Consider the following 25858-nt stretch of genomic DNA (forward strand, 5'->3'; position numbering starts at 1 on the left):
CTGGGTTCCTCATCTCAAAATGGGGTGATCGCAAGTGGCTACCACAAGACTTGATTGGGATAATACAGGTGAAGCACTTGGCACAAAGCCAGGCATAGTGCACAGGCTTGATCAATGACCGTGGTCCCTCAGGAATCAGGGCACCCACAGTCTTGTCCACTCTTTGTCCCACTCACGTGACAGCTCCTGTAGCGTTTATTCCTCTGTAAAGCAGAGATGACTCTGAAGGGGGAGAGGTGAGAACTATACACATTCTGGCATTTTCTCTGCTCTTTGCAGGGATCTCTTCTTGCAGGATGGTCAACAGATGTTTTGAGTTTTTGCTTTATCTAACAAGGAAGAACCTTTTAAAACTCTCAGCAGACTCACACTTCTTTGGAATTCTCTCAGTACCTTACATAGTGGAAAGCATTCAGTAAAAATCATCATCGGGTCTGTTTTGATACGAAGGACCTTAGAATCTTTAGAAATAATCTTTACTGTATTAGATAAGAAAACAGTTTAGGTGGGGAAGGAGAAGGCTGCCCATGATGTCAGAGTGAGTTTGTGACCCAGACAGGAATGAAACTAGGGCTTTTAACTCTCATTTCAGCACTGCTTCCCCCCAAAAGATACTGCCCCGAGTCAAAACACAGCTAACCAGCTTTACCGTTCTACAGACCAAATGGTAAGGTCAGTGTCATGCTACTGTCACGTTTCAAGAGAAGCAAAATTCTGGGAATTCACTGATGGTCCAGGCGCTTTCACTGCCAGGGCCCGGGTTCAATCCCTGGTGGGGGAATTAAGACCTTGCATGCTGCGTGTGATGCAGCCGAAAAAAAAGCAAATGATACTAAGAAATATATCCTCACTATGAAAAATTCTTCATGATACTAACTTTCTATATACAAAGAAATAACAGAATGCTCTAGATAGTGAAATATACTGATTGCTAAGATTTGCAATGTTCTGTTTCCCCGCAAAAGTCACATGTTGAAAACCTCACGCTCAAGGTGATGATATTAGGAGGTGGCACCTTTGGAAAGTGCTTAGATTCAGGGCAGAGCCTTAATGAATGAGATTAATCCCCTTATAAAAGAGGCCCCACAGAGCACCCAGCCCTTCTGCCATGTGAGACAATAACAAGAAGCAGGCAACCTGGAAGAGGTGAGGGCCTTCTTCCAGGTGGAAGACCTTGCTGGAACCTTGACCTTGAAGTTCCTAGTCTCCAGAACTGTAAGAGGTAAGTGTCTGCTGTTTATAAGTCACCCAGCCTGTGGCATTTTGTTACAGCTGCCTAAGAAGATGAAGAAGTCCAACTTTTGAAGAATAAGAAATATTATGAAATGAAATACTCTGGCATCCTCAGTACAATTTCCCTTCTATGGGCCAGAAGGTATCTAGAGAGCATTACTTTAGGCGATGATGACAATCCTGGCTTGTGTCATATGTTCCAGACTCTTAGGACAGCACAGTCCGCAATCTTCTCTTTGTACCAACTCACAATGTAAAGTTCCACCCAGATTCCAGTTTTTAGTAACTAAATGAAATCAGTTAAGCATTTTAATTAAAAATAAACATAAGATTTAAACAATGGGGAACCCATAAAGAGAAGGCTCACAAGCTCACTCCCAGCAGCATCCACCCATGAACTTAGAACCGAGCCTGTGGACAGCTGTAGTTGCAACGCATTATCTGTCAAAGCCCTCCATGTATACCCAAGGTGACAGCAGACCCAGCTTGAGCAGCAATGTAGATTCCCCAACCAGAATCTTTAATTACCTATTTCCATGAGAAAGAAGCAAATGACAAGGTGAGTATCACGAATTTCTTTAAAAAAATTGTTTCTAGATATTTTTTTGAAGTCAGAAAACACTGAACTCCGACTCCTACACTTTCTATGATTACCAGACTGAACCATTTCAGTGGCTCTTTTAATTCAAAAATAGTCAAGTATTGGATTATCACACTGATCTAACATATGGCATTATAAGGATAGAACCCAAGATCTCGATCATCAAGAAATAATTTTCCTGAAACCCTCAAGTATGGTTTCAGGAAGATTATTTCATACTAACTTTCTTCAGTGAGTTCTGGGGTGGAAAAAGTGGGAAGATCTGGGGCTAACAGTTGTCCAAGTTACCAACAACTCCATTGACTAGAACTCAGAATTTCCTAAGCATTCCTATTAAAGTTTTACTGAGGAATAATTTATGAGAAGTCTGTGGCATGTTGTTAAAAAAAAAAATACATCTGACATTTAAGACCATTTTAAAACATCTCTCTTGTAAGAGGAGCTGGAGGTGCGGCAGGTTTCAGCCTCGCTCATGCCTGGGGGAGAGTTGAAGATTTTAGCAGTTCTGGGCAGGAGCCTGGCACTGCTTCAAAGCTCCGAGGCCTGGGCAGGCTCTCTTTACAACCTGAGGTGCTGTTGGGCAAACAGCATCTCCATTCCTATCTGGGGCCTCAGCACTGTTTGCCCTTCAAGGTTCCCTGCTGCCTAAGGAAACATGCGAAATATTTCCATGAAGGACTGCTGTGTGGAAGCAACAGGAAATAAAGGTTTACTCCAGTGACTCCCTGCTAATGCAGGGGCGGAGGTCGCATCTGAGAATCACAGTTTTCCAACTGACTTGTTATTTTTACCAGATGTGTTGTGCACACTATTTGAGAGGTGGTTTTGTTTTCTGGAATAAAGGGGACTTGATCATAAGCTATATTCTGGTTAAGCATTAAAAACCAGCCCAAATTCAAAGCGACAGGGAAGAAAGGAACCTCCTCAGAGACATGACTTTTATATTTTATTAGGGCATAAGAGACATGAGACATTCATGTACTCTGAAACTTCCTGAAGGAAGTAAAATGTCAGTTCTTAGAAAAGTCAACCTTTACAATCTTCTAACAAAGGTATTAGACTAAAGAGACTTTACTGGACCAGCGTGACCCCAATATGAAAACTGGAGCCAGGGGCACCCTGAGAGGCCCTCATGACATCTCTTGCTTCTCCCAACCACTTGCCCACCTCCCACCACTGGCACCATCTCCATTTGGATAAGGCACCTATGAATAGAGCGCCCTTTCTTTCCACTCCCACAGCCAAGCCTTTCCCAAGCTGTGCCATATGTTTGAACGTTCCTCTACCTTCTCCTAGCCCCTTCAAGCTAAGCTGTCTCATTCATGCCCTTCCAATGGTTCCCATATCCCCCCAAAACATTTTCTAGAATGGGACGGATCCCCCAAAAGGATGGAAGACAGACTTCCATAGCCCCAACCCACCTAGACGTGGAAACTACAGGTTTACATCTTTCTTGCCCATATATGTAATCTGCATACTTTTCTTATTAATTTATATATTTGTCCAAAGCACTATTTTCTCCCGTCTGCTGGTTCTAGCTCAGAACATGAGCTTCAGAGAGCAGTGTCATCAGCTTCCCCACATGCAGAAAGACTGACGACACAGGGGATATTCTGCCTACAGAAGTGTGGAGCGGAACCCGGGGGCTGAGAGGCTGGCAGGGCAGTGTGGAGTTTGCCTCCATTTCCCAGCTGCTACCTCCGGGTAATATGCCTTGCCTTTATAAGCTTCACTTTCCTCCTCTGCAAAGTGTGAAATAATAGGAACTTATCCTTGAGATCAGTATGAGGACTAAATGCAACATACATAAACCTTGCATACACAGAGGAATCCAAGTCCTGCACTGACCAAAGCCGCTTTTCCCAAACTCTGCCTACACCTTTTATAAATAGTTCACTTATTTAGATCTTCTTAAATTACCCGATTTGACTGTGGTGTGTTTCCTGCCAGGACTCCAATATGCTCAGTAAGTGACATTTTCCTTAATTCGTCTTCCCTTGCTCTCCCCTGATATCTGGCTTTCTACCCTGAGAAGAACTTGCTGCTTTAAAAAATATACAACCCTGTATTCTTCAACATGTAGTTACACAACACCTTGAACACTGACATGATATGTAAGTCTGGTTGACTCAAACCATAAGTTGTCATCATGGCCAGCTTGACCCCTATTTCAAGCTTCTGAATTCCTCACAGATCGGCAGGGCCATAAAATCTCCAGCCTTGAGGTATAGATCACCTAGACCAGCATCTCCCAAAATGTGTCCCACAAAACGCCACTGCCAGAGAAGTTAGCAGGTATGTAAAAGAAAAGGTATTACAGAATCTAACAAGTTTGCAACAACTTTCCATGTGACCCTCAATGACACTTAGGCATCTGAGAAGCACTGTCATAAAGAATCCTGTTGAAATTCACTAAAACAGCATTTCACCAACTTATCTGGCCACAGAACCCCTTGCCCATTCTTATTCTTGGAGCATCCATTAACATCGTGCAGAACAGATTTCTGAAAAACACCCCAGGATGGGGAAAGAGGAAAAATTCACTTTCCTAAAAACAGGTCAGTTATAAAGGGCAGAGCTGGCTTCAAACCCACGCCTCAGACCCCAAACCTCTGCTCCTCCCACTACGGCTGAGGCTTGCTAAGTTCACTGCCCAGCAGAATCACCAGGTGTGCTTGTTAAACTGCAGATGGCCGAATCCCACTTAGAATTTCTAATTCAGCGAGGTTGGTATGGGTTTCCAACTAGCTTTCAGGCAATGCTTGAAGCAGTGAGAACCCCTGCACTACACCCACCCGTAGTGGTACAAGGGTGAAGAGGGCCTTGGCCCAGAGACTGAGGACCTAGTGGGGAAGCCAGGGCATAAACACAGGAAAACGCCTAAACGGCCACAAGGTTAATAGCTAACAGCTCAGCACACAAGGCTACGTCTAACCCATATAGCAAATCCAACAGCCCAGAGTCCAGACTGAAAAACTGGACATTGGGAGCTAAACTAGACCTTAAAGGACAGGAAGGCCCAAGTGAAAAAGGAGGAGGGGAGCATTCCAAGTGGCAACGATAGTTGGTACTGCCCAAATATTTGTTTGTAGAGTCACAGCCTTTCGTAGCTGGAAGGGACCTGGCCTCATATCTCTTGAGAGCACCCTGGTTCTTACATTTGAATATGGGTGTGACTGCTATTTAAAAAATCCACAGCAAAACACTTAACACAGATAGAGAAGCTCCTCTCCAAGTAAGTGATTTGGAGGATCCAGCAAAGGTCTTCCTGCTCACTTACCGTGCTCATCCTCTCACCTGGTACCCAGCAGCCCACCGCCAGGACATTAAAGCAAGGCCCAAGGTCAGCTGGCCACTACGTCTGCAAGCTCATTCTTTTCTTAGAGGGTGTGAAACAGTCAAAATTGCTGCAAGTGCCGTTCTAATGGGGCTTTGAGGACATGCAAGTTTCTAGACATCTTCTTCACCCCCCACCCTTCAAATAAAAGACTATCTGGGAATATAAGCTTCCGAAGTTGGCTAAAGCAAAGTTGCTCCAAGGAATGTGCAAGAGTGAAAATGCCATTCTCTGTGATCGGGTCCATGTGGCCCCTAACTCCGGTCTTGCGATGCTGTCCCTAGCTGCTGCTTCCAGTGAAACAGCAATGCCCTCACTGGGGTAGGGATGCAGCAAGCCGGCCTTTCCCTCCTAACATTCAGTGAACCTAAGACAGAATGCAAGGGACACTAATTGAGACACGAGCCACCCTTTCAGTTAAGGCAGAGAAAACATGGGATAAATCAGAGGGCAAGTCCTGAGGAGAGTGAAGATGAAGAGCTGAGGGTGGAGGTGGTGATTTCCAGGGGAGTGAGGAAGAGGGATGCAGGAGGGGATGGTAGGATGGCAGATGGTTCATGAGCACCTGCCCACTCTCTGTCACCCTCATAACGTCCTCTGTGGTGGATCAATGCTTCCATTTACAGAGAAGGAAACAAGTGACTTGCCCCAGGTCACACAGCAAGCAAATGCCAACATGGGGGTTTTAGCTCTGGCTTGTCTGAATCCAAAAGTGGTGGCCTTCGATGATGTGAGATGTACAGGTAATACAGACCCTGTGACTTCCAAAGTCAACTAAAACAGTAAGTATATGCTCCAGTCTTTGCCAAAGAATGGACTTATAATTTAAAATACACTGAAATTAAATAAATTTGAGTCAGACAGACATAGACACACACAAACTATATATTTGCCTAAATGTAAAATGTAAGGATTCATTAAGCTCTACATTAGATATGTATGAGGGGAAAGTTTGGACCATTTGTTAAAAATTATCACCACTGGCAATACACTTTATGCCTTTGAAGGGATTTGGGCATATTAGTACGATAGCCTGAAATATAATCTTCTGTTTTCTCCTCCAGGATACTACACAAAAGCAACACAGAATAGAGGGAGGGAAGGGTGAACATTTCAGTATACTTAGGAGAGAAGGAACCCACAGATTCAAAAACTATATTATGCTTCTGAAAGCCACTAGGAGTGGTTCAGAAACAGGCAGAGGTAAGTACAGGATCCATGTGTTCCCACATCACCCAAAATGACTAACATTACTAAATACAGACCTGTCTACATGCCCAGCACTGGTCTGTAAGCTTTACATAAATCAGTGTCTTTAATCATTACCTCCTACCTATGAGATAAATACTCTCTTAGAAATGGGGCACAGAAGGATAAAGTAACCAAGACAAAATAGTTCAACAGTAAATGGAGAAAGGAGGATTTAAATCCAGGCCTTTGGGCTTCAGTGCCCACACTTATCAGCACTGAGACAGGTTGCCTATCCTACAGCAGATGTACGAGATAACACTATTCCATGATTTCACCGGCAAAGGATTAAAACAACCGAAACGACATTCCCAGGCCACTGTTGGTGTGTTATGACATCTATTCAATGGAAATAACAGATCATGAAGTAGCTCAAAATACAAGATGGAATGATTTCTGAGATGATGATTAAATAGAAAAGCCAAGTCCAAAACCCCGTGGACAGTATGTTGTCCTTTGTAGGAGGAAAATATACATACATACATATTTAAAACACAGAGAACATTTCCACAATAGTACACAAGAAACTGGTGCCCACAACTGATGCTGAAACAACAATGGAAGAGACAGAAGATTCGCTTTTTACTACAAATCTTTTTCTAATTTTTGAATTCTGAACATGGTCATATCTATGTTTTTAAGGCAAACTCAAAAACAAAGATCATTTGAAGAGAATCATGGTGAAACGGTTTCCAACCTAATTCCCAGTAGAAAGGATGAATACATGTATATGTATAACTGAATCACTTTGCAGTACACCTGAAACTAACTGACACAACATTGTAAATCAACCATATACTTCAATAAAATTAAAATTTTTTAAATAAGTCATCTTAAAACTAAAAAAGAAAAAGGAAGGGTGAGTAAACAAAAAGGGATCAGAACAGTCTTTCTGACAATTTTCTATTCATTCCATAGAGAGAAGTGAATAACTTCCTCCAATTTTTCATAATAGATTCTGAAATGCTGAGAACTAAAAAGGAAAAAAAAAAAATTACACCATTCACTTTCTTCAACTCAGGCATTTGTTTCTTAAAAATGCAGTGGACACGTAGCAATAAAGAATTCTTCGTGTAGCTGGCAATAAAAGGTGTTTCAATGCTTGGGCTTGGGGTGTGCATGAGAGCACGTGAGAAATCCCTAAAAAATAAAGATGACACAGGTAGAGACCCAGCACAACCGTGGTGTGGCCAAAATAGAAGTGGGCATGTCACCTCCATGCCACTAAAGAAGCGGAGTCGCTCATGTCCTACAAAGCATGCAAGGCATCTTGCTTTGCCAAATTTAACCAGGGACATTATTTTTAAGTTACTATAATTAGTTCACATTTGTCTATGAATCAGCCTTTATGAGGCAATCGTATCTAAGCCCCATCACATGAAACCTGAGGCGACATCATCTCTGTTTATTATTTTGAAAAGAAAGAAAGGGTGCCAAGTTTCCTGCAACACCCAACTCAAACCCTGAAATTTGGAGGACAGAATGTCCTGTTGTCCATGTTTGAAGATAGGAATATATTTTCATCTAATACATCAGTCCCAGGTTCAGCTGGCAACAGGAAGGAACTGAATTCCAGAGGTCAAAAATAGGACTTGAGTATTAAAGCACCTTTCAGTGCTCATATAGGATCCTATTTATGTTTTAGCCCTTTCCACTATGGCAGTTCTAAGAAGTGCTCATGCTTGTGAACAGACATGAAAACATTTCAATCTAAAGCTCTCTGCCTACAGATTGACAAGAGATTGGCAAATGTGAGCATTTCAAAGCTATTTTTACATTCCCTGATCCACGGCTTTCATAATTAAGTTTCTCACAAAGAATGAAGAGTTTCAACAGCAAATATAAAGGCAAGGGAAGGGGGAATGTTCCTGTTTAGCCAGGGCTTCTGCTGAATGAAATGGCTCATGAAATCAGGTACATAAATACAGTAGGATCTCCAAAAGGAGCCCAGCCAGGGAGCAGGCAACACTAAGGCAGTGAGCATCCGGAAGAGGTTTAAATGGGCAACATTAAGTCCCAGAAACAAACTGGAGGCTCAATGCTGTAATTCACAGAGAACATCAGCATGGCAGGAACCACAGCATGTTTGAGTGAGGCCAGGAGGTGCAGGAGAGAGATAGCTGCTATTCACCTGTCTAGAAATTATACTGAAGTATTAAAATTTGCATGTACATCCATGTGTCCTTGAAAAATACATATAGAAGTACCATATGCTCTTTTATGGCAAAGACCATGGGTTCCGGTTTTGATATTTACCAGCCAGATTCGCTTTTAACCCAAAAGAATTTCATTTCTTCCCCTCAAACATAACAAAAAAAAACAAATAAGCAACAGGGAATGATATGTGCCCTGTCTAACCTCACAGGAATTCTATAAGAACTCAAGTGAAATAGTTTTACAGTTTTTTAAAATTCACCAAACATTTATATGACACGATATGCCAGGCACAAGGTGCTGAACAATTCTTACTTTTAACAGACTGCTGACACAGGTACTGTTATTATCCCTGTTTTAAGGATAAGAAAACAGAGGCTCAATAATGTGCTTCTGGTTGCACAACTAGGAGGTGGGATCTGAGCTCTGGCAGACTAACTCTTTCCAGGTGAGGGCTCCACAGGTAGCTCAGTGGTGAAGAATCTGCCTGCCAATGCAGGAGACGTGAGTTAGATCCCTGAGTCAGGAAGACCCCTGGAGGAGGAAATGGCAACCCACTCCGGTATCCGTGCCTGGAAAGTCCCATGGGCATAGGAGCCTGGCAGGCTACAGTCCACGGGGTCGCAAAGAGTCAGACACGATTCAGCAACTGAGCACACACGCAGCCTGAGTCTCTAGTACGTGCTGCTATGCGCCACACTATGTAGCCCATCATAATTATCATGAATTCCTTCCCTAAATCCCAGTTTCACAAATGAGGAAAAGAATGCCCAGAGGTTAAGTCACAAGCAAGCCAAGATCATAAAGAATGCATGGCAAGGAGCCAGGATTTGAAATTGGGTCTGTGCCTCTCCAGACCCTGCACTTTCTTTTTTTTCTTTTTATGCCACAAGGTAAGGAGATCTTGGTTCCTGGAGCAGGGATCAAACCTGTGCCCCCTGCAACAGAAGCTCACAGTCCTAACCACTGCACTGTCAGGATATTCCCCAGACTCTGCACTCTTACTGAAGTTAAAAAATTTCAATCCACAAATATTTATCCTGCAACTCCTGTGTTCTAACACACTTCTTCAAAATGGTAAGGAGGTGGTGGTGGAACCGAAAGGCTTTTGTTATCACCTAGTACTAAACTAGCCCCACCCACGCTCACCAAGTCCAGACGCTGCTCACAGCAGGTGCCCAGCGATAGCTGATGCCACTGAGGATGAAGATGACGACAGGAGTATTTCAAGTGTTGGCATATAGTTTCAAAGGGGAATTAGACTCCTCAACCTGGAGGGGAAAAAGCCCTACAGGTCAGAATGCTGACAGTTATTAAGATGAACAGGTGTGACCGAGCTAACAGGTGGGACCTTTGTAGGTACTTTGTTAATTCCTACTCAGCTTTCAGCTGCAGAAGCCGGCTGACCAACTCATCCTGATTCTCCCTGGACTTCCCTAGTAGGCTCATGTCACCCTGGAGGGGTAAATATCAGGTTGGCCTTCCACCCCGACACCCCTGGTTCCAGCACAGGTGCTTGCAAATAAAAGGCACTCACTCACACTGTGGATCAGATGCATGGAAGGAGCAGTGTTTTATTACTCCCAGCGCACTCGCACTCCACAAGAGTTGCCAAGCAGCAGTTCCCACACAGCAAAAGGACTATGTGAGAATCATTTTAATTAGCACTTTCATTGTTTGTATGCAAATGTACATTCCTAAAAAAAAAAGAGCCCTTTATTTTATTTTTTTTAAACAAGCCCTTAAAAGAGCTCTCCCCTAGGTTGACATCCCTGAGATTTTTCTGTAAATCCTTTTACATAGATAGTAAAGAGAAACTTCAATCTAGCTTGAATCTGTAATAATGGAGTTAAGGTGCTTTTCTTTACAGGAATGACAAGCCTAAAATGAGGAAGGGGGAGACACAGGCGCCAGGACAGAGCTGCTCCTTGACTTACTCATCCCAAAATAGCATGCGCCTCAGAGCACTCTTCCAATACCCGCTTCCAGAAAAGTGACATGCCCCCCTACCTGCATCCCCCTGGATTAGAGAGCCCTCAAAGTTATCACAAGCAAACTTGCCAACCTCCCCTTCTGTTCCCTTCCCCAAATGCCCTGCTACAAGCTCAGGCAGTCCGTTCTCTCTGCTGGCCCATCCCTGGTCTGTTCCCTTCCTTTGGTTCTGACCCAGGGGCTTGGCAGCTTTGGTTCTGTGCCTTAGCTCAAGGAGAGGCCCAGATGCTCCTTGAGAATTCAACCCTGGCAGAGGGCTCCGTGGACCCAGCCCAGGCCAGCCCAGGCCAGCCCAGCCCTGGGTGGGTGTTCCAAAAAGTTCGTCTCTTGGGGAGTCAGGGTGGGAATAAAAGTTCTGGGTGGTCAGCAGGACTGAACCCTGTCGTGAGTCACTAACCCAGCCCTGTACAGTTATACCAGGCAGCCCAGGCAGCCAGTCACCACTTAAAATTAGAGAGAATGTGACAGCAAGAAGCAAACTTCTCAGAAGGGCACACAGGGAAGGCAGCAGTCGGTTACCTGAGCTCGGAGGGAAAACTCCTGCAGTCCAAAAGGGTGGGGAGGACTGGAGTCAGGAAAGCCCCGGAAAGTTCTTTAAAGGGCTGCAAAGCACTGGGAATGCTCAATTTGCATGTCTGGGCCACAGGAGGAGGGAACGCTTAGACACTGAACAAAAGGATGGTACTATCTGTCAGAAGATAAGTCCAGAGGCTAATGTCTGGAATGACTTAAAACACAGGAGAAATGTGAATAACTGTGAAGGGTGGGTGTTTGGTTTTTTTCCTTTCTTTTTTTTTTAAACCTATGATCAGAGCCAGAAGCAAAGCAAAGAAGTAACAGGCCTGCTTAGGGAAGCTAGTGTAATGCGACAGCAGGCAGAGAAACAGCTGCCGACCCGGTACTGCGCACCTCCTCCATCTGAGAGATGGTTCCTCATCCAGGAAGAAGCACCTCTGGTAAGAATGACTGAAAACTGAAGACAGGTGTGGAGCCAGGAGCACAGCCACAGCCACTTTAAGTCAAATCAGGTCTTCAGGCTCAGATGAATCAGAGCCACAGAACTGACAGCCACAGTCGAAGTATCAGCAGATGTCAGACATGAATCACTTAATCCTTCAGAAACCTCTGAGAAAGGAATGGTGTTGAAAGATGAGGAAGTGATTAACAAGAGGAAGGTTCTAGAAGATACCCAGAGAATCTCTAGCCTGGAGACTTCACAAGATCTGACAGGTTCACTAGGAATAAAAACCAAATTAACCATTCCGTTTTAGATTAGATTAGACTCATAGTTCAGTTGAGTGTAACTTCACTTGAGTCCCATAATGTCCTTGCAAATACCATCAAAGAAATGTGAGCAACTAGGCGGGTTTATATAGAGACAACTGAGCCACCAGGTCACCCGCATGTGGATTTAGCCCGACCCTCTTCATTTTGGTCAAGAACATGCATCTGGAGGTGACACAAATGAGGGAGGGACCATCACCTTGTAAGACGATAAAATTGCTCATAGGTTATAAAATGAATCAAATCTAACAAAATGAAATTAAGGTGAAAACGTGAAGGCTACATCTCTTTGGAGGAAACTGGAGAGGGGGCAGTACTTTGGCTGACCATATGCTTCATGTGACCAAGAGCCTGAAGTGGTTACCAACACTGGCAGCCAAGTCTTGGCTATCTCAGGGTCCTTATGATGAACCCCAGAGAGCCTCTGGGTAGGAGGTCCTTTAGCTTCAGCAACCAACACAGCTCTGGAACTGCAAGAGAGCCCCTTCTCATTTAGGGAGTTCTTGGAGGAGAGCTCAGCTCTGGCTGGGGCTACAGACAGGACCCCACTTGAGATACCTCTTAGGATACACCTTCAGGTAAGATGAGATGCTGCAGTGAGACGCTGACACCTTAGAAACACCTGCCAATTGACACCTGCTATCGTCAAGGCTGGTTCTGTCTCAAGGTGGTCATTCTCAAAACTGGCCAGCATAAGGACCACTGCTGATGATGGGATGGGAGAGGGAGGAGTGAGTGTCAGGAGCGTTGCAAATTTGGTGACGTCCTTCTCACCCAGTGACCCTGACTGACAAGCCAAGATCCCTGAATGGAAACGCCTGGTTGGAATGTCTTCTTAGCTCAGTGAGACAAGCACCTCGGGAGTCATTTATTCCAAGGAAGGGGACGTCCCTAAAGGAAATGAGTAGATGCTAAGCAGAGAATACAGCAAATCAAAATACTCCTGATGCAGTCCAAACCCTTGGCTGATGTACTTTCAGTTCAATACCTGGAACTCAAGACCAGCCCAGAGGGAATCCGAAACAGACTCCCAAGTGGCTGGGAGCCAAGAAGGTCTAAAGTGACTTCATAAACCTCTAATATCAAAGACGCTGGGCTCGTCTGAAGCCAAAGAACCTTTGAGCTGAAGTGGGCTAAAGGGGGCATTGGACACCATCTAGCTCTTACTATTAAAAGTGGGGAGGAGAATATGGAGGTGCTTGTGGAAGGCACTGCTGGAGAGTTCCCTAAAGTAATGAATTTGAAGACCCTGGTCTTCAGAGTACTTTTCAAAAATGAGCATTTTTTTTCCATCGTATGCTATTTGGTTAGTTAACAGAGGAACCAAAAGGTTCAAACCGGTCAACCCATCCCTTGTGCTCAATGACTGGACCTTCCATTCCTGGAACTGACCCTGAGATACTTTGGACCACGGGAGATGGGCAGAGAGTTCAGCCGATCTGCAGTGAACTGAAACTGACCTCACAAAACTGCATCATTCACGAACAGGCAGTAAGGGAACTAGCCACACCCCACCCTCTGTCGCTCCCAGACTTTAACCCTAAAAAGAACATTCTAAATCTCTGATACTGTCCAAAAGCTCAGAGACACATTTTGGAAATGGAAAATATACAAACAAGCATTTCTAGACACTCCACCTGGTATCCCATACTCCAGGGATGGGTCTGGAAACTGAGAGGTAACTTTCTCTCTTTCCCCCAAGGCGCCTCCTTTCAGTGCCCTGACGGTTCTGCTTGCTCCAAGAAGGAAACTTCCACCGGATACTACCGGTCTTCAACACGCGTTGAGGGCAATCTGGAGTCAGGCGCAGGAGTGACAACAGCCAGGAGGGACAGGCTGAAGCAAAAGCACTGAGTATTTGAAACCACAAGCCCTGAATCTGCAATTCCTCTGTTTACTTAGAAACAGTTGCTGATGCTCACCCCAAAGATAAACAAGGACAAACCCGGAAAGGGAAGGGGAAGCAGTGAGCTAAGAGCTGCCGTAAAGCTGGCAGCACGCGGAGGAAAAGCGCTGTCAGGACGCAGTCTTCCTGCCGACAAGAAGAATGAGATGACTGCTATGAATAGTGATTAGAGGCTGCACCCGGGCGCGAAGCAGACGCAGAGACTCACCACCTTCACACCCTGGAAAGTCATCCGCAGACAATTTGGAGGTTGCTATGCTAGAGCGGAAAGAACGTAGCATGTGAAGTCGGAAGAGGTGACTGAGTCCCGGCTCTGCCTCGAGCAAAGCTGTGTGACATCAGGCCTGGCACTCAAACTGTAAAATGAAGGAGTAGATTTACAATAGCCAAGACATGCAAACAACCTCAATGTCCATCAACAGATAAGTGCGAAAAGAAGACGTGGTGAAGGCCTACGATGAAATATTACCCAGTCTTAAAGAATGAAATGCCATTTGCTGCAACACGGATGCAACTAGAGATTATCACACTAAACAAAGTAACTCAGGAAGAGAAAGACAAATACCATATGATATGTGGATTCTAAAACACAAAACAAATGAACCTATCTATGGAATAGAAACAGGAGGTGGAGGGATGGAAGGGTTGGACTTTGGGGATTAGCAGATGTAAACTATTATATATAGGATGGATGAACGACAAAGTACTACTGTATATGCAGCGCAGGCAACTATACTCAGTATCCTGGATGGGAAAGAATATATGTCTATAAGAAAATAGAATTAAATGAATGAGTTAGACTAGCTGCCATCACAGTTTTCTTCCAGTTCTAACATTCCATTATACTATTATACTAAATACTGCCGCTCAACCAGTCATGTCCCCTTCTACTGAATCCTTCTGTATGTCCAGTGCTCTGCTTAGTACTAGAACAGTCTTGCACTCAAGGAACCATCCAATCATTTATGCCAGCAGCCTGTAAACAAGCTTCTACAGTATGCAGGGAGAGACATGTGGACAGGGCAAAGAGTCAGCTGACCCAGCATAGAAAGAGGGCAATCAGGAACAGCTTCCCAGAAGTGATGCCCAGCCCAGTAGTTGATAGACCAAAGGAAAGGGAAAAAGGAATCTTATGTACAAAATGATCCCCAGAGAGGAATGGCCCAATAGGGCACGCATGATGGGAGTTCAGAGAGAAAGTAGTAAGAAAAGCTACCGTCAGCACCCCAGAGCTCCTACAGCCCTCTGCCGTTCATCCTAACACCTCCCTATACAGCCACACTCTCAGGGTCAGCGCACGCCAACACAAGGCCAGTCCACCAAGCAACCATCCAACTCCTGCCCCCAGCCTGTCCCTCTTCCCCTGAGTCACATGGCCAAGCCACACCTGCTTCACACACAGGCTTCCTCCCTGTCACACAGCAGGCCTTGCTTTCAGCTCCTGCTCGGTCCCTGGTGCCCAACCCACAGCAGCTGTTCCAAATAGTTTCCATCTTCCTCAGAGCCACGGCCGCAGCCCACCCACCCCACTCACACTCAGCAGACCACCCTCCCCACCTCCTCTGCTCCTGGGAACGCCTGTCCAAGCACTGCTCTGTAGCAGCCTTTCTGCCCACCTGTCTCAGCTCCTTCCTGCATAGCCTGGGCCAAGCTGTGGGGACCTCTGCTCATCAATACAGAAGAAAGTAAAAGGAAATAGAAACCACAGTCATCCATTCATGCAGGCTGTTGCCCATGCTTCTGACTGGACTCTGAAACAGCACACCTAAGTGGGATGAGGTCTGTGTGTGTACCCACATGCCAAAAGGTTTTATGCAAATATTATTAGCTACTCCATAACCATTGCTTGAAGAAACAAGTAAACAAGATTTTGCTCACTTTTTTTGGGGGGGGGTGGGGGGCAGCACCATTCAGCATGCGGGATCTTAGTTCCCTGACCAGGGATCGAACCTATGCCCCCTGCAGCGGAAGCACAGAGTTCTAACCACTGAACCGCCAGAGAAGTCCCCAAACAAGTAAACAGATTTAGATGTTGAGTTGCAAATACACAGTATCTCCAGTCATGTGAACCAAGAACATAGCCTAGGACTCTGCCAAAAAGATCCTTTGTATTAACACAATGCCAAGGCCTTCACCAGCTGGTCCCTGCTTTGTTCCTACACACACAGTCCATTTAATGCCAACCCAAGCAGCACTGAATCATGGTAGTACCACTTAGTTCTGAAATAAATTTCCTAAAAACACAATATAAATGCTTGTAATATAAAAAGCATACTCCTATAGGTTCCATATATTGTATGTATATTAGACTAAACTGTGTGTATAGTTATTTATTTTTCCATGTTCTTGGTGCCAGCATAAGCTCTCAGCCAATGGACAGCATAGCACGGCCTGAGCCAACTGCTGATCCAGCCCCAAGCAAAACACCCTAGCGGCCTCTAGGGCATCGCCCTGTGTTAACATGTTTACCCCACTAACATCTGTCTGTCACTCATTTATTTTTTTGTTCTGGTCAACAATTTTGACTCATAATGGCCAACAGATGGTTCGCAACTGGTATTGGACCTGCTAACATGAAATAAAGGAAAAGCATCACCCAGGATTGGTAAATTCAAGTGTCCAAGAGACTGACCAGTTAACATGGGTCAGCTTATAGGCTGGGAGCTGATCAATGGAAATACTCTATAGAATGCCAGGAAGATAAATCCATCTGCCCACACCATCTACTAAACAGAGCTAGAGAACTCTCTTGCAAGCTCAGGGTGACACTGTGAGCTCCTGAGTACAGAGCTCCTTATACATTGTTCTCTCGTGTTTATTCCAGGTAACCACGAGGAAGAAATGGCATTAGAAATCCTCCTCCATTTGACAGGGACAGAGTTAAGGGACAAAATAGGTGATTAAATAGTTAATTCCACTAAGGAATTGAAAATTAAAAATATATATATATATATAAAATATATGGGAGACCCCTGAAGTTAATGAACACTCAGGAAAGCAGGGTTGCTGCTGCTGCCGCTAAGTTACTTCAGCCGTGTCCGACTCTGTGCGACCCCATAGACGGCAGCCCACCAGGCTCCGCCATCCCTGGGATTCTCCAGGCAAGAGTACTGGAGTGGGTCATCATTGCCTTCTCCAAAAGCAGGATTGCTTAGCAACAAAACCATGCAACAGAAGCACAAGACATGCCCAAAAACAATGGTGGCATGAGCCCCACATCCTGCCCAGTGAGCTCAGTAAGTTAATGACCCCAAATCATGCTGCTGCACACATGAAAACCAAGTTTATGGAAAGGTGACATTTCAGCGTGAAAGACCCTATCCACAGCCAGGACAGTATCAGCTTGACCATATAGAGACAAGAAAACTCCCCTGCTCAACCTGGAGGAGGAGCTAATGATGAAAGTGTGATGTCAACTCAAGAATGAGAAAGAAGGTGGTCTTTTTCCCCTCCCTGCTTTTCCTTTGATTATAAAGGAAAGTTTTCAGGGTGTGGCACTCTCTCACCCTGATGGCTTGTAAGTTACATGAACATGCTATTCATTTCTTATCTACCACTTTGCTTCTCATTGAATTCTTTCTGCGCTGAGACATAAAGAACTGGAGCTCCTCAGCACTTTCTGAAACACCACCTAATGGTTTCACATTGAGATGTTGGTCCTCTAACCCCCTAGAACTGGTTATGTAGTTGGTCCCCAGAGTTTCCCAGAACTCATGTGCAGGCAGCTCTGCGTGTGTGGGCACGTGACAGAACATGATAATTCTAGACTGTTGGGGTTTGAGTGAAATTCAAACACAGTCTCATTACATATAAGAAACAAAGCCTAGGAAGGGTGGGTTGTCCCAGGGTAGGTGGCCAGTAAGGGCCCAGGAGGTTACCAGAATGAGAACTACTGTCTCTTCCTTGACCAGTCCAGCAGACCAAGAGTGTCCGAAGAGCTTTCACCCAAAGCCAAGCAGCTAAAAATGAAAAAGGATTGAGAGGCTATCTCCATTCTGGCTAGCATTTAGTTTTCGGAAGTTTACAGGAATAATTTTAGGAGGAAAAGGGTGTTATTAGAAACAGACTGATCACAATAGCTTGTAAAATGGGAATGATTTAGATTAAATTCACATGGTTATTGAAGTGTTAGGATTGCTTGTTGGCTTTTGTTTGTATGACACTCCTTTCCTATAAGGTACCAGGGACCAAAAACCGAACAGCTCTGCTTCACCAAAACATCAGGGACTTCTGTCATCCATTTTTATATTTTTGTCTGCTCATTATAAAAAGGGAAACTAAGAAATGTTCAAGTTCCTTCAAGTTCAGTAGTTCAGCTCCATTTGAAAGAAAGAAAAAAAAAAAAAAACTGGAACTATTTAAGAGTAAATATAATTAGTAGATTTGTATAAATGTTTCCAACATGGTAATTTTATGAGCAAACCACATTATACAGAGTACATGATATGTTTCAAAATTAATATAATGATTGCATATCTGTAAAGAATACTGAAAAATTACATTATTGCTATCTTTCCTTCCCCTCTTATTTAAAAAGGCATAAATCTCTTCAAGGGAAAAAAAAAAAAACATGTTTCACTCCACAGTCAACTATGTTTCTATCACTGTAAATGTAGTTTCCACATTTAAAAAGGGGGATACCAAAATGATTCTTTGCTGAACCTCAAGATCCTTTGATCTGTCAAGATAAGATTTTAAACTGATACTGAAAGTAAGGAGTTACAAAGGCTGGAGTTATACAGGCTGAGAGGGCTAACCAGATAACAGAAGATGGTCTGGGGACTGCAACAAATTGGGACTCAGACGCTCTCACATGATGGGTCAATGGTTGTTCCACTCCAGCCCATACTATTCCATGTAAGAATATGGCTCAGCACTGTTAGATATTCTCATTGTGCACAGCAGCTAGAAACCCAATCATGTGAAATTTCCCCAACTTTGAAAATTCTGGTCACTTTCTTTAAAAATTTTTTAAATACTGGTGTTTTATAGACAGTTGCACCCCCACTCCAGTACTCCTGCCTGGAAAATCCCATGGACGGAGGAGCCTGGTGGGCTGCAGTCCATGAGGTCGCGAAGAGTCGGACACGACTGAGTGACTTCACTTTCACTTTTCACTTTCATGCATTGGAGAAGGAAATGGCAACCCACTCCAGTGTTCTTGCCTGGAGAATCCCAGGGATGGTGGAGCCTGGTGGGCTGCCGTCTATGGGGTCGCACAGAGTCAGACACAACTGAAGCGACTTAGCAGCAGCAGCAGCATAGACACTTAGTTTGAAGGACAAAATGCTATAAATATGATTAATTCACTGAAGCAAATTCAGTGTCTAGAAACACAAATTTATTGGAAAATGAAGAATGGATTCATATCACTGTTTTTTTTTTAATATGCTCTTTAAACCTATATTATTCCCTTATAATAGCTTTTCTCTTGCCCAAGGGGAATGAGGATGGGAGAATACATAAATTTGAGGGAAAAGATTGAAATTAGCTGTTAGAAAGCAAGAAGGGTAAAGATACCTTTACTTCCTTCTTTAATTAAAACAACAGAAATTCATTTAAGAGTATTTTCAGCTTTTGAGTCCATGTTGGGACAATTCCAGAAGTTGCACATTTCATCAAAGTCAGGCTGCCTTGAACATAGCAATTTTCCCTAAACTTTTTGTCTAATCAGAAATGCCACCCAGAGGTACCCAGAGGCAGCCACTTTTATAATGGTATGCTAATGGTTTATGTGAGTAAGTTAAAAGGCATGATAACCAGATGGGGGAATGTCATCTATTTAAAATGTGAAAGTACTATCTATGCAAATTATGTTGGTACATGTGCATCTGGGGTGGGGTGGGGTGGGTGTTCTTGACCTTTCCTCTCACAAAAGAGCCTAAGAATCAATACCTGATTAGAAAACTGAAAGTTCAATTGTGCAAGTTCAAGCACAAATAATGTAGTCTTTTTTTTTTTTTTTTCAAACACACTCCTGCAGGAGCCTTTTTTTTTTTTTTAACTTTTAAATCACTGATGGAATCAGCAGACCGGAGAAAATCTCTCTTACTGAGGAAAACAGAGTGAGTCATCTCTATGCTGATAAGAGACTGAAGGACGAGGGCACTGCTGAGAAGCAGGTATCAGGTGGTGGCTAGTCTAAATTAGTCAGTGGAGCAATCAAGATCATTTCTTTCCGTGACATTCAGTGATCACTGGAGGTGATGTTGATGGCCTTATCTCAGTGGCATCCCCAAGCACAATCTAACATTTTATTCCCCAAATCTGGTGAGGAGGATGAGGGACTGAAAATATCTCACTATTTGTAGTGACTAGATAGAAAAGGAGAAAGTATCTTGTTTTTACACATGGTTGGCTGGCAAACATGATACAACTCCCTGTTTGTTTTAAAAGTATAAAATCGAATGTGTGAATCTCTTGGAGAAACATCAACACCTAAGAAATGTGGCTGCTGCACGGAACGAATGTCATGCCTCTGTAGGACACAAAAACGTTGGCCGGAAAACAGTTTCATGAACCTCTGGGAACACAAGCGAACATGGTAGCCCAGGAAGATACTTTTAGACAATGACCCCTGTAGAAACGGACCCCGAAAGATCACACACTCCAGTGTGGTGATCCACTCATTAGTCCTAGACATTGGATTCAGGCTCTGCTTTCAAAAAAAGTTACAACTTGGGCAAATTACTGACATTTTCTGACAGGTACTGAGATGTTTAAAACAAGGAAAATGAGTTTGGGAAGATCATTTTGAATGAACTCTGGGGTTAGGAACTATCAACCACAACTGATTCCAAATCCCATGTTCTGATCCACAAAGCAATAGTAAGACTTTGCTCTACAGGGCAGCAGGGAGATGGCCCACTGAAACGAGTATAATTTGTGCCTCAACTCATGGCAACGACACCCCATTTGAATTCACATTTGTCTAAGGTGGCTGAGTAAAATATTAGCCAGAAACAGCCTTGATTCCTTTCTGAAAGAGCGAAAGAGGAAATGAAATTGGCCTGATTGACATTTTTGTAACACACAGAAATGTGAAGGTCAAGTTAAAGAGGCCGTAGGCGAACAGAATTTGCCACCCCAAAACATATCTCTTTGGCATATTATTTTAACCCGGTTATAGTTTCTAAGAAACAACAGACATGGGAAAAATTCTGAAAACCAAACAGAAGTGACCCTTTTAGAAGAAACATTTACAGGTAAATCTTCATTTGTAAGGGTGTCTCCCTGCTGTACCAGGGAGAGGAGGATGATCAGACCTCTAGAAACTCTTATCAATGGATAAGATGATGACTAATCTACGTAACAACCTTACCTTAGCTTACAGTCAACTCCCATAACTGACTCTCATCCTCTTTTATCTTTAGCTAAGGACAGTATCGAAAGCTAGAGTATTGGACACTTAGGGGAGTTAACTTGAGTTTTCCTGGGTTTCTCCCTTGCATACAGGTTGTTACACTTTTGTTTAGTTTTCTCCTGTTAATCTGTCTGATGTCAGTTCAAATCTTAGACCAGTCAGAAGGACCTAGAATAGTAAAGGAAAATTTCTTCCCAAAGCCTCACACCAAGTTGCTGATGATGACATGAAGCGTTACAACAAATAAAGGCAGTGGAGATTGAACCAGCAGTGACCTTGGTCAACATACACATCAAGCAAGAGTCCCGATAAAAACAAGTAGTGAAGGAACTTTAGATTTGTCTAGGTCATTTGTTAAGCCCAGAAGAGGTACTATTATTCTTTTGAAAGGTAATACATAAACCAAAAGGGTGGAGATTGAAAAGTAAGTTCCCTTCACATACCACTGCCCTCCTCCAAGGTTACTCATCTCCAGCAGCTCCTCCTAAGACGGCCCACATGCACATGAGCAATGAAGCCCTATTCTGCACACCTGGCTTTTTCAAAAAAACATAAGGCAGATAGTACCATTTTTAAATGTCCCACCACTCAAGTCTCTGGGGGCATGGGAAGGTACCAAAAAAACTTTTTTCCCCTCATTCCTAAAACCACTTACTGAAAAGGAAACAGGAGAAATCCTCACCCTATGACTGCCAGTACGTTTCATTCTTTTTAATGTTATTTAGGTTCCACTCTGAGAAAAGATGACGAGTGAAAACCAGGGTTGCAGTCAATCGTCATGAACATTCCACTGAAACCTTCGTTTTGCCATAAATCAGTGGTTTCAGACATAGAACGCTACCCAATAAGTGCTCATTTTCCAGAGATTAGATACTCCCTAAGGCTCACTGAGAGTATTTTCACTGAAACACAAGGGTCTTGAGATGCAAGTGAAGGCAGCCCATTACCCTGGGCAATTGGAAACAGCACATTTCAGCATGCTGCTTAGCCCACTGCCCTCAACAGCTGCACAGTTCTCCATGCTTTTGTCATTTGCACAAAGAGCCTATTAAAAAAAAAAAAGCCAAGCCTGGAGAAAAAGTGGAAATGTTTCAAAGAAGAGAATCTTGAAGATATCCAAGAAGGTCTGGGGAGGGCTAACCTGAGGCTCACAGGGCAGCCAGAGACGGTGGGACTCTAAACCTGCGAGAGGGAGGAGGCAGACAGGCTTTGAGCTGGTAACTTTGGAAAGGGGGCAAAAGTGTCTCTGGGGTCTCGAGATAAACAGACTAGAGATTTCCCAGGTAATGCGGGAACAGAAAAACCAAGGAGCCCAGGGAGAATATGCAGGAAGCTCAGTGGGGTGTTTTCTCTGGGAAGAGGACAAAAACAATATAGAGCTGTCTTCTGTGCCAGAAACCCACAAATAGATGAAAATGGAAAATGTGTTTGCTCAAAACATGACCTTCTCATATCAGTGGCTGGCGATTAAAGGTGTATGGGTGGCCCTGAAACACATACATCTACTACAACCATCACTGTCGGTTTCTGCTGCCTTATTATCTGGTAGCGGAGAAGGCGATTATCTTGCAGCATTTATCTTTGGTATTTCAAAGATATCAAAATATTTCATAAATTATGGTCCTGCAAATCAAGATTGTCTGTTTGGCTTTTTCATAAAATTATATCACAACTTTCACCGCCAAATTACTGATTTTCAGGGACTGCTTTCCATTTAACAAACCTTCATTTAATGAAATTTTGTGATCAGAGAATGAAAAAAATCTGTGATGTATTAACTAACAGTGAATTAAACTTCATCAAAATGGCTTGTCGAAGTTCTAGTGCATATAAAGAACAGTGTAACTTACAGGCTATTATTGGCAAAGGATGCTGGATCCTTCTGCTTGCCAGCCAAAGACAGCCATGTGCCAACTGCATAAATGCAGTTTATAATTCACTCAGCTGGCCAGATTTTAAATCATGCAATTCTAAAACTAATTTTCTTGATTTGGAGGAGTCACTGTATTTCCATTTTTTAAAAAAACATAAGGTGAGGCTTTATTACTATTTTCATGTCATCTCACTTGAATCATTTTTATTTGTATTACATGAACTTATCCCTTATTCAGCAGTTTACACCCTGATGCTGGGAAAGACTGAAAGCGGAAGGAGAAGAGGGTGACAGAGGATGAGATGGTTGGATGGCATCACCAGTTAAATGGACACAAACTTGGGCAAATTCTGGGAGATGGTGCAGGGCAGGACAGGGAAGCCCGGCGTGCTGCACCCCATGGGGTAGCTAACAGTCAGACACCACTTGGTGACTGAACAAATCCCTTATTCATTAGGGATGTGTCTTCATTCACCTCTTAGTAGGAATTTTATATGGAAAATCAACCCTTTGCCTTTCTTTTCTTTGTCCAAATTCTACCTATCCCTTCTTTCTCTCCCTGAATCATCATCTCCAGTCTCATAACTTAAAATACCATCTACATACTGATGACTCTCAAAGGTACCATTTCCAGCTCCAGCCAACTCTGAATTTCTAAATCTCTAAATGACTATTGAATGGGCATTTCAAACTTAAAATGCCCAAATGGAACTCTCAGGGTCCTCCCCAAACCTCCTTCTCTGTTCCCCATCTTAGTAAATAACACCACCATTCACCTAGCCAAAAACACTGGACTTACCCACTTTCCTTTTTGCTCATACCACACACTCAATCTAGCAAGTTCTACCTTCAAAATATACCCTGAGCTTGACCAGATCACATCATTGTATATTCACCATGTTAATCCAAGCCATGCCCTTATCTCTTGCCTAGACCACAAGGGCCACCTACTGATTCTATTCTTGCCCATTCAGAACCCAGAGAAATAATTTTAAAGCTCAAAGAAGATCATATCACTATTTAACTCAAACTTCTCAAAAGGTATCCAATCACACACAAGGTTTTGGAGTAAATCTCAACTCCTTATCATGCCTATAAGATCTACCACTGACCTCATTTCATATCACTCTGCTCCCTAGAACCACTCCCCAGCTCAAGGCCAGCCAGACTGGCTGCCTTCCTGCCCCTCTATCCTGCCAAGCTCAGCCTACACCAAGGCCTTTCTTTTTGCCTTCTGTTTCCTCTGCTAACCACTTCTCCCCAGATTCCTTCACCACATTCAGATCTCTGCACACAATTTCTACCCACCCCTCTCCAAACAAAGACCTTCTTAGACCTCTTTCAAAAGGAACCCCTCAGGTTTGGGGCAGAATGGATACATGCACATGTATGGCTGAGTCCCTTCACTACTCACCTGGAACCATCACATACCTGTTCATTGGCTATACCCCAATACAAAATGCTTCTGGTGTTAAAAAGAACTCCACACTTCTTTTATCGCACTTATCACTCCCTGAAGTTTTATTATCTATTTAGTTATTTCCTTCATTCATAAAACACTTATGTCATGAGCACCCACCACCATGTACAAGGTGCTCTTTTAGGAGCTGGGTAGAGAGCAGTGAATAAGTAAAGACCCCTGCCCTCATGGAGGTCACGTTCTTGTCACCCCACTCAAATCCAAGCATCAGTCCACTGAGTCCCCAGCGCCCAGAGCAGTGCCTTGGCACAGAGTGGGCATTCATGTATGTTTACTGAACGGAGGAAGTGTCCCACCCACCTGAGACCACCTGCTTCCCCGAAGACTCCACCGTAGACCTCTTCCTAAAAGATGGGACTCTGAGGAAGCCAGAATGTCCACTGTGTCCCTTTAGGCACATAATGGGGACAGTCAGCTTCCCATGTTTCAGTTGGGTCCCTAACCTTGGGCCTGACCAACTGCCCTTGTTTCCCGCCCCACCCCAGCAACCTGCATACTCCCCAGGTGGCCATGCCTCCAGGTCATGTCTCACTGGGTCATAACAGCATCTGATTCACCTAGTTAGGAGTGGACCAGGTAGTCAGCAGCAAACAAATCAGTTTCTCTCAATCAATAAAGAATGGCTGGAATCAAGACGCATGGGTCATACTGCCTTCCTGGCTCATGGTCCCCCCAGCTCAGAACTCACGTGAGACCTTCACCATCAACTAGCTAGTATGCCTCCAAGCACTCTTAGCATTAGAACCCACTGGTGTTAAGGACATATTTCTGCCTCTTTCAGCTGCCACACATGCAAGACATTTACCTGCTGTGATGAGTAATTAAGTTTCTTTTGGAAAGCGGAAGAACATTTGTTAACTGTGAAATTATCTGATGGCAAATAAAAATGAAGGTAATTGTGAAACAGAGTTAATTTATCTTTCTAAAAAATGGCAGCTGGAGTGGTAGGAAGGAAAAAAACGAAAATGCAAATCCCTTGAAGAACCACTCTGGAGGACTTGAAATACGTATTTAAAAATCCATGTTTCTAACATACACGTTTACTTCTCAACTTGTTAGCACAGAATCAACCGGCTCTACATCTCAGAACCAAACAGGATTACTCCATATTTGCTCAGCATTTGATTCCCTTGGAAGCATTTTCATATAATCTTTCAGCAGAGCAGGAGTCATTTCACTGTCTGCAGGCCCAGGGAGGTAAAAAAAAGAAAAAAAAAATGCACCTAAGAACCCACAAAAAATAGCAGGACCAAGGAGGTAGCGGAACTCATATATGCCTAGGCCAGCCCCAGTTTCCTTCCTTCTATGACAGAAAACGCAGTGTGGTTCTCTGAAAATCCCATTCTATAGTCCACTGAAAATATGGGCCTCCGTTGTAGCAACAGCA

General features: G+C 43.7%; 1 protein-coding gene across 3 annotated transcripts in view; it reads right to left on the bottom strand.

Moving 5' to 3' along the window:
* The window catches only part of SORBS1 (sorbin and SH3 domain containing 1), a 233341-nt gene that overhangs the window by 144856 nt on the left and 62627 nt on the right, over positions 1-25858 (bottom strand). Inside the window, exon 3 of one of the 3 annotated variants that reach the window (XM_052660714.1) lies at positions 9723-9844. The exons of the other annotated variants lie outside the window; for them this stretch is intronic. The gene's annotated coding sequence lies outside the window, so the exon portion shown is untranslated. The remainder of the gene's footprint in view (positions 1-9722; positions 9845-25858) is intronic. 3 annotated transcript variants of the gene reach the window in all.

This window comes from Budorcas taxicolor, chromosome 23 (assembly GCF_023091745.1).
Source record: "Budorcas taxicolor isolate Tak-1 chromosome 23, Takin1.1, whole genome shotgun sequence".
Taxonomy (NCBI): domain Eukaryota; kingdom Metazoa; phylum Chordata; class Mammalia; order Artiodactyla; family Bovidae; genus Budorcas; species Budorcas taxicolor.